Genomic DNA, 16801 nt, shown 5'->3' on the forward strand with positions numbered 1-16801 from the left:
GTGAGCTGAAGCAATTTTGAGGTGTGAAGTGTCTTGTACTTCCTTACCTCGGAGCCATGTTGCTTTGGGGCACAGGAGATCTTTGCTCATTAATAATATTATAACTCACTTATTTTTAATGCAGATATTCAAGAGTTTTTGTTTGTTTTGTTTATTTCCGATCTAATTTTCGCTTCTGGGGCTGGTACAACTTTTAGCATTTCACGTTTTTTCATTTTATTTTTTCACAAGCTTGTCGTTAAGACCTTTAATTTGAAAGGGCGAGCCGGAAGTCGTGTTGTTTGCCTTTACCGGACTTGAGTGCGGACTTTTGCCCACAGTGAGCAGCTGGAAGATGAGATGAAGCACTCGACTGTCCGCTGAATTGAAAACGCCTGCTAACTCACTTGTAAGTCTTTTTCATTTCATTTCATTTCTTTTTCTTTTTTTTTCTTTTAAAATCTTTCTTCATATCAAGATAAAGTTGAACGGAAATGGTTTTTAAGACTGGTGGTAATGCAACAAGTGCTGGCAACTGAGCTCAGAGCACCTGCAGGATGGTGACAGGCTAACGATAAACTGGGATACAAAATTTACCCAGCCACTTTGTGGTGTTAATGGTCCACTTATGTTGATGGGAGCAGCTCCTGTGTAGGTTTAGTTGGATTGTTGCTATGTTAATATATTTTTATGTAAATAGATCAACTGAAGCTTTACAAATAATCGCTTAAATGATGTATATACACTACACTGAAGTTACTGGCAATGAGAAGAAATGTTATCATTGAACGTTATCATTTCACAAAACTGCACGATGCTCATTGACTGCATATAAAAGATGGACGTAACTCTCAGGTCTCAAAAATGAAGCCAATGCTAATGTGAAGTAAACATGCATTCCTTTGATTGGCCAGTAGGGGGGTACTTCTCTAGTTGCCAGAAGACAGTTGAAGTGGTATAGAAGTCCATACGAAAATGACCCTCTGCTTCCTTGCACAGTCACCTTAGTGAACACTTTCCTAACAACACTATGCGCTCAGTAACTAGTTTCAAATCATGCTGAATATGCAATTATGTCATAGAGCGATTTGGGAAGTAGTCACAACCTCTAATCTATTGATTTATTTTCCTGAACACAATTTTTCCAACATTATTTTTGTCTGCCAGAACACGATTTTCCATCTTTCCAGGTCTCAAAATGCTGATTCATGTTTGTTAGCATCAACGTTATATAACAGTATTTCAAGGAAATTTGTAATTTATATATACATTTTTTTTTGTCAACATAGAACAGTGGCTTGCAAAAAACGTTTTATTGAAGTGCAGCCCACATTTTGTCACATTACAGCCACAAACATGAATCAATTTTATCCTTCTTTTCCAGGTGAAAACAATACAGAGTACAAAGTGGTGTACACGGGTGAGAAGTCAAGCTGTCAATCATACATGATTCCAAACATTTATTACACATAAATAACTGCAAAGTGGGATGTGCGTAATTATTCATTTTACCCCTGAGTCAATACTTTGTAGAATAACCTTTTGCTGCAATTATTTTTCATTATTTTGATGGTATGTCTCTACCAGCTTTGCACATCTACAGACTGAAATCCTTGCTCATTCTTCTTATATTTAAAACAGCTCCAGCTCAGTCAGATTAGATGGACTTGTTTGTGAACAGCAGTTTTCAGATCTTGCCACAGATTCTCCATTCGATTCAGATTGGACTTTGACATGGGCCATTCTAAGCACATGGATATGTTGAGACTTTTTAAACCATTCCATTATTTGCCCTGGCTTTATGTTTAGGGAGCTGTCCTGCTGGAAGGTGAACCTAGACTCCCAGTCTCAAGTCTTTTTTGCAGACTCCAAGAGGTTTTCTTCCAAGATTGCCCTGTATTTGGCTCCATCCATCTTCCCATCAACTCTGACCAGCTTCCCTGTCCCTGCTGAAGAGAAGCACCCCAGAGCATGATGCTGCCACCACCCATATGAAACACTGTCACATATGGTGGTGCCCGACATTCACAATGTGACAGGAAGGTAACATTGTGCCTTGCTCATGTCGGATCCATTAGGGATGAAAGCACACTGCAGTGATAAAAGATTGATCAGTACTTCTTGCATCACATTCACATCCAACATCTTGCTCCAATATCAGTCCCTCACACCCCTCTTTCCAATCCAAAGTCAACCCAGTTTTCAATTTATCAAATCATTTGTACTCCTATAAATAAATCAACACTCACAACAGTTTAAGTGAAGTAACTTAAGACTGTAACTTTCCCACAGGATTTCAGTAAAGGAGAACACAGTCTTGAAAAATATTTTCAGATGCTGTACTAGCCTTGTTGAGAGTCTTGACAAGTCTCTCACTTATGCTTTTTTTCTCGTAACCATGCAGTAATTTAATAATAATACTGTCACTGGAGCCATAGTGGAAAGTTGTGGGCTTATCATCACAAGACATGGGTATGTTTTGTTTTAAACCATTCCATTGTTGCCCTGGCTTTATGTTTAGGGTCGTTGTCCTGCTGGAAGGTGAACCTCCTTCCCCAGTCTCAAGTCTTTGCAGACTCCAAGCACTGGTTTTCTTCCAAGATTGTAAAGTAGTTTGGTTTCCATCCATCTTCCCATCAAGGTTGACCAGCAGCCCTGTGCCCTGCTGAATAGAAGCACCCCAGTGAGAGAATGATGATACACCACCATATTTGACAGTGGGGATGGTGTGTTCAGAGTGATGTAGACTAAACATGTTGGTTTTCAGCCACACATAGCGTTTTGCATTTTGGCCAAAAGTTGTCCATTTTGGTCTCATCTGACCATGTCAACACCTTCTTCCACTATTTTTGTTGTGTCCCCGATGTATGGCTTGTGGCAAACTGTACAATCGGACTTCTTATGGTTTTTTCTGTTAACAATGGCTTTTGTGTTTCTTGCCACTCTTCCATAAAGGCCAACTTTGTGCAGTGCATGACTAATAGTTGTCAATAAATGGACAGATTCCCCACCTGATATTGTAGATATCTGCAGCTCGTCCAGAGATGTTTATGGGCCTCTTGGCTGCATTTCTGGTTTTTATGTTCTCCTTGTTCTGATGTGAGTTTTTTAAGATTTATTATTTGTATTTGGTATTTGGGTTTCCAGTTGTGATTTCGTGTATATCCTTCCATTTCTGAATGATGGCATCCCATACACACCGAACAGTATTATAATGGGATGTTCAAGGCTTTTGAAAAATAAAAAAACTTTCCTAACTTCTGCTTTAAAAGAATTGTTCAACTCTATCCCTCAACTGTTTGGTGTCTAAATCCAATCGAGAATCTGTGGCAAAATCTGAAAACTGCTGTTCACAAACGCTGTCCATCTAATCTGACCGAGCTGGAGCTGTTTTGCAAAGAAGAATGGGCAAAGATTTCAGTCTGTAGATGTGCAAAGCTGGTAGAGACATACCCTAAAGACTGGCAGCTGCAATTGCAGCAAAAGGTGGTTCTACAAAGTATTGACTCAGAGGGCTGAATAATTACAAAAATTTTTTTTTTAAATTTGCAGTCATTTAGTTGGAAAAAACATTTGGAATCATGTATGATTTTCGTTCCAGTTCTTTGTGTTTGTACACCATGAAGAATAGGTCTTTCACCTGGAATTCGAACTGCACATTGATTCATGTTTGTGGCTGTAATGTGATACGACAAAACAATACCAGTGGATAATTACTCTTCTATCAATCACCAGCAATGTCGGTGAATGAAGCCACTCGAGTTTAGAACATTAAATACTGAAAAACATTTTATTGAGTGCAGCCCAAAGGAAGCAGCATTTAGTAGTGCAAACAAAATGAAGGGCATTTTTATGTCCTTCTTTTTCAGTGAGGTACTGGCAGAGTACCAACCACTCCACCCACCAAACGGGTAACAGAATTCAAGCTGTCAATTTATTCAAGGCCGCCCAACAATATAGGGCAATAGCAGTGACACCGCAGAAGTCAAGTGTAAGCACAAAACTAGCCTATGTAGTGATTTCCTGTGAAATTTTATATAAAAGTATAAATAACTGATTAACACTTTAACAACAGCAATAAGTGAAGTAACTTAACCCTGTAACTTTTAAGGAGATGCTCAGTATTCACACATACTCAAATGGAACTTGAAAAATATTTTCAGCCTGCGATGTTGTAACCTTAGTTGAGCTTTTTGACAAGTTCTTTAAAGCTGTGCTTTTCCACTGCGTAACCATGTCAGCAATTTCCATGTTTGCTCTTCCTGTCAAATGGAGTGCAACTAGCAAGTGCTTCAGCAATGCTCGGTTGAGTCATTTGTTTACTTTTGGGCCAATTATGGATTACCAGCTGCCTCATTATGTAGCCTGTTTTCCACATGAACTATGTTTTCGCAAACACAGTTGGTGAAACAAGTATGTTTATTTTGTTTCCACCTTCACCAGTAACAGATTTCTTGCATATTTCCATAGCACTGTGTTTTATTGGTGGTTGGTAAAGTAGTTCTCGTTTTGCTATAACATCACTGGAGGTTGACGTGCAGCTCTTGCTATCACACATGTCAGATGACAGTGACTGGAATCATTAGGGACAGTATGATACGGCACGGCCATAGTGTCTATGTAGACTAAACATTTAATGGATGGAGGTGTTGGCCATTGGTACATGTGACGTGTTTTCACACATCAGTTGTATTATTTTTAAAATCTAAATGCATTATGTCAACACCGATCTGTGGTTGTCAGCTATTTTTGTTGGCCTACCGATGTATCTGCATTTTATGCTGACTTACAATCTGTGCATCTGATATGATTGCTTATTGTTCAAAATTAATAGAATTGCATAAATAAAATAACTTTCCTGTAGCACTTCATGATTTCAAAGCAACACACCTTAGTCGACGGTCAGAACTCTAAAGGTCAATAAATGGAAAAGCAACAAATATTCATAAATTGCTGATGTAATTAATTGATTATATAAATATATCACATCTATTTCCACCAAATATTCAAAGTATATGTACTGTATACAAAGATGTTTATCAGTTTATTTACTTCATAAAACAATATTTTATGTTATCTTCTATTCTGATCAAAAAGTATTTTTAAGATTTATTATTTGTATTTGGTATTTGGTTCCAAATCTTATTGATTAAAGGTTGTATATCCTCCATAGACCAACAGGTTGTTTGTACACTCTGTTGGCCAACAGCACCATACAAATGTTGATGTATTATACACCAATGCCCTTCCTCCCCATTTATCTGGGCTTGGGACCAGCACTAGAACACACTGACTTGTGTTTTTGTTTTTAAAAATTTTAAAAACTTTCCCACTTCACTTTTTAAAAGAATTGTTCAGCTCTGTAAACTGTTTTTGTTTCCTCTTCATGTTTTACTTAGAAGCATTTTGTAAATATTTAATGTAAGTTTGCAAAAATGAAAGCCATGATTGATTTGTGAGACAGTTATAGAATCAGTCCTTGATGGATTTTTATCAAGGACTGATTCCTTCCGTGAATGACACCCAGACTGAGTGCTGTTTTTTATGCTCCGTTAACTGAGTGGTATCCTTTAGTCCACTCAGATTAATGCCAAAGTGCAATTTTATAAATTATTACATAAAAATATAATTTTTTTACAATTTAACACGAGCAGGCAAAAGTTGGAACTATTTTTAAACATGCAGAACTGGAACCACTTCCCTTAGCAATAAGTTTTTTGTGTTTGTGAAATGAAGAATAGACACATCTTATTCCATTAGCTTGCCCTAGGTCATGGTTTCCACTGCAGATGTTAAAAATTGCATAAAAGGTACTTTCTCAACTGACATAATATTCCAGAATCAGCCACAAAACACAGTGCTCACTGAAACATTACGATGTTCTATAAACAATCACGTTGGCATATGTCGGCGAATGAAATACCTCGAGTTTAGGCAATTTTAAATTGAGAAATGTTATTTTTACATTTAATTGAGTCTGCTACCATATTTGACACAAAGCTATGCATCATCTTGCCATTTCTGGATATTTGATCAAGTACAATGTTGGAAATAGTTTATTTTGATTCTTATAATCTTCATTTTCATTTTCCTTTAGGGGCCAGAATTAGTGGATCATCTCCTAAAACTATGAAGACCTATCCCTAACATCCTCATGGTCACAAACTATTTCTGTATAACTTTGTTATTTACATCTTTGAGGATACACCTTGAAATCTCCTAACTAGAAATATACCTAAAAAGACTCGATTATAATTTTTTTTTCCCTTTCTCTCACTAATTTTCTGCAATTTACAGTTACTATGGACTTAACCATACATAACAGGAAAGTTTGGGCTATAACGGTTGTATTGATGTATAGCAACCAGTATTAACCTGGTCATGAGCGATGTAAAATGTAAATGTTGATGATCCACGGACTTGGTTTATGGTAGGTTTTACACCAGATAAATAGCCTGTGCAAATTTATCAGTGTTGGCTTGGGACCAGCACTAGAACACACTGACTTGTGAAAAAAAAAGTATAAAAATTGATATTTTTGCAAAGAAACTCCGCTACTCTTCCAGACATTTTGATGCTCTTGTCCTGACATTTTGACATACTTTTACGGCATGCTCAAAACAAAGATGTATTTCCATGTTGATATACAGAAAAACTTGTTAGATTAGTGGAGGTCAGGTGGTATATTTCAATCCAATAAGGCAGATAGAAAATAATTCAAACTGATAAACATCATTCCATCTCGGGAGCACTATGCGCATGTGGATACTTCATAATTATGGCTTTTAATTAATTTAATTTAGAAAATGCATTCATATTTCTTCTGAATAATCATAGAAGAAAGTTATATTAACACTGTCGGTTGCACACTTTGAGTTATTTGTCAGTCTTTCTAAATGGGTCATTTTATGATTGGGTCAATCTTCAGGTATCTCCAAGCATATCCCAAGAATCTGTGATAAGCCTAGAGCTACAATGTGTGTGTTATCTATTGATAAGCTGGTACAGGATTGTTAAGCCTCTGGCAGTCCTCCCCATAACCTTTCTTTCTTTTTTTTTTTTTTCATGACTGTCCATGCAGTTGATACAGGCGGCTCTGTGGTCTTCATTTGCTGAGGCTTATTGCTGTTATTGTGTCGCGATTCACGTTGTAGAGAGGTAATTGAGCCCTTTTTTCTTGCTAGATGCCTTTGGAGAATGAGACCTACCAGCCACAGCTGAAGCAGGGTAATTTAGTGTCACTGAAGCAATGTATTAAAAGGCAGATGATTGTGTTCAAGTGTTCACTATATTGCAGAGAGAGAGTGATGGATGTGTGATATCATCGGGGTAATAAACCATCTGTCTATCACTTGTAGACCATATTTGTCTCACTGCTTTGTAGGGAATTTACATTTAGCTGGAAAGCCTCGCTACAATTTACTCGACTATTCAGGGAGTGCATAGTAAAAAAAACAAACAAACTGATTTTGAAGTTGAGGTTTAGTACAATGGTCTAAAGTGGAAACATAAATAAGTCATGACAACAATAATGTAAACGAATGTAAAAGTAGCTTTGAAAAGATTTTAGTTTAAAACAGCTGAATCTGTTTAGACTGAAGAATTGTTGGCCATTCATGCTCCAAGATAACACTAACCTGTGGGGGAGTGATCGTATCCAGCCCAAGGGGCAGGATAAGGGGCAGGATAAGATCAGTAATAAGTTCTCCTGTGCACATGGATTTTCAGATCACGCTTCAGTCATCTGTTGATATTGGATCAAATAAATCAACCTGAAAACGGATTTCTGCATCGCCACTTTTTACAGATGATGCAGCTTTGCTGGCTTCATTTGGCTCAGACATCTGCTGTGCTCTGGGGCTGTTTGTAAGTTGGGTGTGTTGAAGTGTTTGAGATGATGGCAGTTACCGTTTCCAAGTCTTCAAGCCTTTCGGTAAACACTGGATTGACTCCTTTGGGCTTTAAGAGGAGTACTGCCATGAGTGCTGTTAAGATGGAAACTTTTTTTCTCCCAAGTTCCTAGTAATAATAGCCATTATTTTTTCAATGCAATTACAAATAGTGTGTTTTTTTTATGGTCTATTAGTGTTTTCTTCTGATAATTGATTCATTTTTTGCTATTACACAGTTACAAGCTATACACACTGTTAATGGCAATACTTTGTGTGTGGTGTTAAGTGACTTTTGGTTTAGGGAGGGGGTCCTTAGATTGTTTCAATTGGGAGATGACACAACCTGTGGCCCTACATAATTCTAAATGCACTATTGAGCTGTTGGTAACGAACCCGGCACTAGTCACTGCTGCTAACACCACAATGACTGTTCAGTCATATTCTCAGTCTTTTTTTTTTCTTTTTTTTTTTATCCTTTTCTTCTGCAAGAGAGCAGCTGAAGCCAGTATCTTATTACACTGGGGGGGGGCATAGTAAACTGAGATGACTGAGAAAGCCCAAATTTTCCCTTTTCATGAGACCGTTATCATGGTCTAATGATAGCCCAACAGCATATAAAATTTAAATGTAACGTATACACATACAGCTGTTTTTTTTTAATTAAAGCTGGTATATGTGTGACGGGTGGTCTTGGTTAATTCATGATGACGACAAGTGTCATTTGGTCATGATGGTGTCCTGTCAGTCTTATGGACACTCCTGTATTCATAAGACTGAGAAAGTGTATGCTAATGCACTACATATAAAAAAAACATTACTAAAGTGGAAAGGAAGTTATAGAGTGTGTCAGCTGTTCTTTTAATATCCCATTGTTAACAGAAAAAAAATTGTTTCCAATTTATTTAATGTTAAGTTTAGACTATGTGGAAAAAGTTTGTTCACTCAAGCGCCAGGTCAACTATACTTTGAGTTTCTTTCCCTTTCAGTCCTTGTCTCTTTATCCTAGGTCCTCTATCACCCCTCCACCCCGAAACGCCATCCTTCTTTTTTATTCTCTTCCCCTCTCTCTCAGTGTATAGGGAGTGGTGTTTGGGCAGTCATGTGACTTTTTGTCTGAACACAATTGCCGGTGTTTGCCATTGGCCATTTTTCTTTGAAAGAGGGTTGGTTTCCCGGGTAACGGGGAATGGCGGCACCACTTCGCTTTTCTCTCCAGCTGCCCCCTCCCGTCTGCGTTGTTCTGACCTGGTCTCTCTCTCTCTCTTTCTCTCTGTCGCTGTCTCTTCCTCAGGCTGTGGATCAGGTAGCCTGTGAGCACGACACACACATACAGTGAGAGGGTTGTCTCGCTCTTCCTCCTCTCCTTCTCCTTTTTCATCAGGCAGGCAGTTGCAGAGTCCATTAGACTGCAGGAGGTGAGTGAAACAAATGACCTTATTTGTTTAGATTTAGGTGCTTTTTTTCATTTCATTGCACTGTTTCTTTTCTAGCTGAGCACATGGTTGAACTTGTTTAAAATACTAAGTACTAAACTATCCACCTACTAAGTAAATAGAGCATCCAGTACAAATTAGTCAGTGATTAAACAATCATTATTAATTGGAACAGTAATCTTAAAGTTAAAAATAAATTGGCCTCATTTTAGAGATACTCTAACTCTAATGTCCATGTTAGCAATAGAGTGGGAGCATCATTTGATGCTAGTTAAAGAATATTTTTTAACTCTAGCCGTTTGATCTACTGGGATTCCTGCTAACTTGTATGTGTCTAGGACAAAGTTTTATCCATGTTTTATTTAGAAATTTAAAGATATGGCATCACGCACTCGTTTTACACCTTCCAAAAAGGAAGGAAATCAAAGTCCATCAAGAGGCAAGTTCACTTCTTAAGCATCTTGCTTATGTCTCTGAGTAGTTAGGTGAGGAGTAACTTTTTAAGTCCCCATCCAACTGAATGAAAAAAGTGATGCTTATTTTCTGAACAGAATGATAATTCATTAATGGTCTAATCCAGAGTGCTGATACGATCTGCGTTTCTGCCCATCCAGTGAGAGTACAGAAGAAATACTCTATTGATTCATGTTATTCATGGAAGTAAAACACACAAAAATAGAGAAGTGTGCTTGCTACAGTGAAGTTGAAACTGTTCTGCCTCTCTGCTACATGCATCCACCACTGCAAAAACATGATTGGCTAACATAGTTCCTGTTTAGACTGTTGATTTGATCTTTCGAGATATGGATGGGGAAAAACACGGTCTTTGACAGAAGTCTATAACTTTGTGTTTAGGATTTTGTAAGAACCACGGCTTTCTATTAAGCCTATTAAGGGAAAACTGGCTGGTCCACATATGGGCTGATAGTAGCTAGTGCAAACAGGTAATGTAATTAAGTATCAGTATTAACCATAAGAGCCCAACGCTATTTTCTGTGTAATTTCTAATAAATACCTTTTAAATAAATCTCTTGGGAAAAAGCTAGCTGGTCATACATGCTGTACTTTAATTATTTTTTGGGCCTTCTGACTTTAGTAGATGGTGCAGTAGTGGAGAGTAGAAAAGGCCTTGCAGCATATTATTCGATTCATATTCGATTACTAAAAATTGTTTTGCACAGAGAAAAAAAAAATTGTATTAATAGTAGTATAATCTGCTCTTAGAAATGAATACACGGTTAAAGCTGTTATTTGGAAAAAAGTTTAATCTTCAAAATATGATTTCTGTACCAGGTTAGATGAACATCATCAAAGAGACCCGTTTCCTCTCTGTCTTGTTATATATATTTCCCCACTCATCCCTGCTGGCAGTCTTAACCCTTCAAGCTTGGGTCCTCTAAAAGAGGCCTGGGAGCTTGAGGTTCCTAGGACTGCACTCTTCTGGAGCAAGATCTCGGATGTCGTTCCTGGGATCTGTTGGAGCCGCTCACACAGTTTGGGGTCACTGCCCTGAGTTCTTCATGTAACCCCCTCCGCTAGGATTACCTGCATAGCTCCCTATTCTCATCCCTTGTCCGCTTCTGCCTTCTTGTTCCACTAGCCCTTGTTCCCCAGCCTTACACAGCTGTAGATTTGTGTGTGTGTGTGTGTGTGTGTGTGTGTGTGTGTGTGTGTGTGTGTGTGTGTATTTTGTATTTATTTAACTTGTATTTTACTACTTTGCATTTTCACTGTAAACCTGCATAGGTTTATGTCTGTGAAGGTTCTCAGTCATCCAGGTCATTGTAGACATTGTAGACTGCATAGGTTTATATCTTTTTATCTTCTGTCTTATGCACATTGAGTTTAAGTACAATGAATTGTGCTATATAAGTAAGTGCAACTCTCATAGTGCTTTCAGGCTCAAAGCATGGTAGTAGGTCCTTGGTTATGATGAAGCAGAGAACTAAAACAGTCATGGCTGGCATGGGTTTTTAAATGTCTCACAGGATATACCGTGCCTAAAAGTGTGTGGAGATTATATGAACAATATTGGCCTAACTTATTTCTATGTTGTAATGAGAGCTGAACAATAGCCTCGGTTATTCTTGAATTTCCATGAAAGATTCAACAGCTGTCTGTGATCTGTGCTCCACTCATCGTGGCACGGACACAATAAGGCCTGTGTTTGGGAATGAGGCCAATTTGAGAGGATTTTAAACATTGGTTGCCGTCCTGAAGTGGTTCCCCTTGAGCTTCATTTCTTAGGCGCTACCAACCAGGTGGTTGCTTCTGTGTTTGGTTACTGTGGTAACACTGTAAAGTGGCTCCCTGCCCATGCCTCAGGTGTACTTTATCTTATGACCTGAAGGACACTTTGCACATACAAATACACATACACTTGCACTCCCATATACAAACACACGCTAGCACCTTGATTGCTGACACGGGGAAATATGAAAGACGACTTTGTCCATTCTAGAAGTGACGGTATAGTGGGAATAATGTTGTTATATATGTTGGTTTCTTAGGTTTATCAGTGTTAATTCTAAGAAAAGGAGCCTGTGCTGATATATTTTCTTCACTCCTGACTTTAAAACCTCTTAAAATTAATGAAGATTCGGGAGTCTCATCTGCGCTCATGTTTTGTATAAAGCCATTTATCTGTGCTTTTTTTTTTTGCCAGCTTACATTGAGGCCAAATTTAGGGCTTAAAGCATTTCAAGCCTATTGTTACTGACTGAGATTTAACTCTGCACAGTCAGTTCATGAAGATTTTAATTTACTGTTTTTTTTAGGGTTTTTTTTTTCAGGTATATCAGTTTCTTGTCTGCATTAATCGTTTGTAGACTCAATAAGCAGGAAACAGGGCTGCAGTGGGTGTCATTGATCCGCAGTCTGGTATTGCATTGCTGATGCAACCAAGAGGAAACTGGTGCTGAGGTCTTGTTGTTGCCTCTGACTGGCTGCCATGATGTCACTGCTGACCCGACAATCCTGACATTCCTGCTGATAGAGGTTTTATGCAGACGTGGAGGGCAATATGTGAGAGAGATGCACAGACTTGCACACATACGGCCTTTGTCTAAGCACTGATTAGTAATCTGGCATATACACCAACACACACGTCATTAATTCAGTCTCACGCATATGCCCACTCCAGCACACTCAGATGCTCTACAAGCCGAATAAAGACGGTGATGGCGAGTCTCATCAGCTTCGTTAAAATTCAACAGGTCTTTAAGTGTCTCTGCTTGAATTTTCGGCGAATCAGTTTTGCGTTCATTCTGTCCTTCAAACTAAAATGTCTGTCGTTAAAATGGTATGATTAGAGCGAGCCAGCTTCATTATGCATTAGTGTCATCACTTCTTTGTGTCTCTGTGTGCATCAATTTTTTGGGGTATTTGTGTATTTGCTTACAGGCGTGATTTTTAACTACAAAAGACTTGCTATAGTACAGCTACAGCTTTCCTTTGATTCAGCCAAGCCACAAAAGGAAAGAGATGACGGGCCTGCTGCAGTGAAAGCTTTTAAATGCTGCTGTTCCCGCAGGTGTTTGGATAGTCCTTTCCCCTAGACACTTCACAGCAAAGGCCAGTATTGTAAACAATGTTAAGAATAAGTGGTTAGAAAATGGAGTGTGACATCTGAGACCATATGGAGGACAAATGGAAAAGCATTTAGACTCAACAAACAGTTGTAAGAAATCATTTAAATCAACAAACTGAAGCCTAAAGACTGGAGACAAAGGTGTAGACGAACAGTCTGGGTATCTGTGAGTGTCCAGTGTGGCTTATACCTTACACTGTGTGAGGTTTACAAAGCTTTTGTTCACATTTGACCCGACCCCTAACCTGCACCCATCTGATAACTCCCCTCTCTGTAACCTGGATTTCCTGTCCATCCACTTCTCCGCTTTGTTGGGCTTGCTCGACACACTTGGCATGATAAAGCTACCTCTAGCTCTACCTCTTTGTTATTGAGTGAAACACACTAACAAAGGACATAATTTGCAAATGAGAAACGGTGATAAATCACAATATATGTTAATGCATTACTCAGGATATTGAAAAATGTTTAAAAAAATCACAGTAACATTGTATTATGAGTGAGGTTTTGTGATAATTTTGTATCGCAATCTAGTGATTACTACCTGTAGAAGACAACACCTTAATCTTGCACTAATTTCTCTTTCTTTGTATTCTCGCTCTGTAATCGCACATTAGCTAGGATTGTAACTCATGGGTTGGGTCCTCCCTTTTTCTAAAGAAATCTTTGGGTTAGTCAGGCCCTGAGGCTGAGACAAACAGGCCCTCACAGGATTGTCTTGATTATTACAAGTATAATGCTTTTATTAAACTTTTAAAGGAAGTAACAAATAAAGAAAAACAGCAAAAAGAAAAAAGAACAATAAAATGTTTCTATATTATTCATATCCTTGCAGCTCAATAAAAAGAAATATTAATACACTGTCACAAAACCAAGTAGCTCGGAATGTTAAAAAATGACACAAAAATTAGCTCCCTTAAACCGAAAAAAGAAAATGTGATACAATAGTAACGAATAGCAACAAGAATATGTCTGGTGTGTTGTTATTATAGTGGTTTAATGTGGCAAGAGTCGCATGTTCTCATGAGGCAACTAAAGTGTGTTAATCTGAGGTGTTTATTCACAATTCCCTTTCAGCACAAGCTGATATCAAGTCATCTGCTGAGGTTGCAGTTTCCATATCTTCACCCCATCCTTTTGCATATAATATGATGTATTCATATTCATAAACAGACTATAAAATTCAGATGTGGAGCCCTTTATAATCACTTTATAATGAGTTGTTGATTTTTGTCCCCCCCCCCAATTACTTCCTTTTCTTATTTTGGGGAGAGAAAGGAAAAATTGAAAACGGCTGCTACATCTGGTACAAACAGTCTATCCAACTTTGTGTGTCACAGCTCTCTCTCCCTGTAGCATTGAGGCTGGTTGTAGTATCCATTTACTGATAGGAACAGCATGGGGCAACACAGTGTGACACTAATGGCACAGCTTTTTCTCCAGAGACAGTGTCTTACCAGAAAGCGTGATTTTTAAGCAGTTGAGATATTTTGAAGCACTAGTTTGCTGCTTCCAACATGAAGCCACTGAAGATTAACACACTGCAGCGTGTGATCGCTGTCCAAAAATGTATTTCATCTCTCAAAATAGCTTTTCATTCAGCTGCTCAAAATGCAACGTGATGCAATGTGTGACGCAGCAGTGTTTTTGAATGGTGGTAACTTTGTCCTGAGCCAGTCTAGACTGGTTCTGAATAAAGAAGCAGAAAAAGAGATGATGGAGAAAGTGCCAGAGTGTAGCCAAAGTCCTGACAACTTGGAAGCTGTGAAAGCCAACTGAGAATCTCTTTTGCTTCATTAGAGCGGTCTTAAAAAGAGTGATCAGAGAGCGAGGGGGCTCTCTGTGTATTTTTTTTCTGTTATCTATCCTGTTTAGAGGAATTCAAATTTGTTTACCTGGAGTGTATCAGCTGATCCAGTTGACCGTGTCTTGCCGTCATTTTCCTTTTGTGCTCACTTGTCATCCCTTTGTGTTCAGATTCACCTTGGCGGCAGATTGTCGAATCACCCGTTGTTATTTGTCAGGCGATAATGCTGTGACATGTATTTGCTTTCAAACCACAAATCATCTTGTGATCCAAGTTTCTGGGAAGAAAACAAAAGTCTTTGTCTGTTCTTGATGTGGGATGTGCTATATTTACATCTCAACAGGGCAATTACCTTCACTGGCAAAACCATCTTGTCTGTCATAATGATACACAAGACATAGCTGCAATATGGGAGCACCAACATTGGCCTGACCATAATGAGACAGCAACCCTATACTTAGCCATGTTTGGGAAAAACAGAGCATTACTACCTTGTGTTGCTTGAGAATGAAAACTGATGTCAACAAAAGTTCAGGATTTTTTATTTTTTTTTAAGCTTGTTTGGCGTTCTGAAAATAGAAGTGCATCATTCCATTCATTGTCCAGGTTTTAGTCTTAGCCAACCTGTTGACTACTTGTTGGAGAGCTTTTAGTGAAGGGTTGAATTAACTGAGGGAAGAAAATGGTGGTGGTTTCAACAGGGAAGATGGAAATGGATGAGCCTTAGGAGCCACTTCATGCTATTCATTGTTGAATAATAGCCAACAAAGACAGTGTCAGCATGTATTCCCCTCTCTTTGCTCCCAAGTTGAACTGCTGCCAGACGCAGCCAGTCTATTTCTCACTCTCAGAGCCATCTTCTTGCCTCTCCTGAGTCGAGTTATGGATGGGTCACCAATCTTTCGACAGATTTACAACCACTTGCTCGTTGAAGTATTACCTTAGTTTATAGATGGTGTTTCGAAACAGCTGTGTGACATTTTTACATTTTTTTTTTGAATGTGGATAAATGATAAAGAACTACTAGAAAGACTTTCCTCGAAAAGTGCAGGTTTTAAAGCTGTTTGGCCTCATCTTTGTTTTCTTTAGCGTCTTTGCTGAATGCAGAGGCGGAGCTGAAAGTGGAGAAGGGGAGGGGGTTGCAGGAATGTTTGAGTGACAGGAAAAAAGGGATGATATGTAGAGTTTGACAAGGGAGGGTTGGGGTGTGAGGTGGGGCACAGTAGTGGGAGGTACCCTGAGGAATGCCTGGAAGGTATCAGCAAAGTCTGGGAGGCTTTGGACTGATAATCCTTTACATCACAATACCCTCACTCTTAAATTAAGTGGATGTGGGTCTGTGGACGGACGGGCAGATGATCCATTGACAAGTAATAGCCCATCAAGACCCAAAAAGTGCGGTTACTTCAGTATTGTTTTTGAAATATCACTCCTCTTTGGCACCTCGGCCTTTTTTCACTGTGGCCTTTTGCACCTAGCCTCAGGAGGCTGTTCCCCTATTTTATTCAAGAGTGGTTTAAATTTTGTCAGACATCGTAGCTCTTAGATGTGTCAAAAGCTTTGCTGTATAGACAGAACAGTGAAACACTGATGTGAACTGACCCTCCGTGAACCTCTGAGTCAGCCTGGCTAAAAGCTACAGAATTCTTCGCAGGGATCTTTTGTTTTTTGCATGATCTAATTCATCAAATTAATGCAATTAATCCCCAACATCTATTTTTGGAACATCTGCTTTATACAATGTGCACGCTGGTTATTAGGCACTGTGACTGCGTGTCCTCCTTGGTTTGGTTGGAATACAGTTTGTTTCAGATGGAGGCAAAGTAAAGAAAAGGATGACAGAGGTTTTGTTGATCGCCTGCTGCTGCTGCATCTTTGCATCAGAGTTCCAAAAGTACAATAGATTAAAGTAGTGGGGAAGTAAAATATTTGTTCTGATATTTTGTGACACTAAAGGAAAATTGTGAAATTGGCCTTTTTATTCCCTTTGACTTGGTTAATTTTTACTTAATTAATGCCGCAAAACACATTGATTATAAATTAACTAAAAAGAGATGTAACTAAATAAGAACTGATGTATTAAATGAGACTGCTAAATGTC

At 38.6% G+C, this 16801-nt stretch overlaps 1 protein-coding gene across 1 annotated transcript in view; it reads left to right on the top strand.

Annotated features, from left to right (window-relative positions):
- Nucleotides 1-263: 263 nt before the first annotated feature.
- Nucleotides 264-16801, top strand: part of rassf7a (Ras association domain family member 7a) — a 39714-nt gene continuing 23176 nt past the window's right edge. The window contains exons 1-2 of the mRNA XM_031756479.2: nucleotides 264-388; nucleotides 9163-9286. The gene's annotated coding sequence lies outside the window, so the exon portion shown is untranslated. The remainder of the gene's footprint in view (nucleotides 389-9162; nucleotides 9287-16801) is intronic.

This window comes from Oreochromis aureus, linkage group 7 (genome assembly GCF_013358895.1).
Source record: "Oreochromis aureus strain Israel breed Guangdong linkage group 7, ZZ_aureus, whole genome shotgun sequence".
NCBI lineage: Eukaryota > Metazoa > Chordata > Actinopteri > Cichliformes > Cichlidae > Oreochromis > Oreochromis aureus.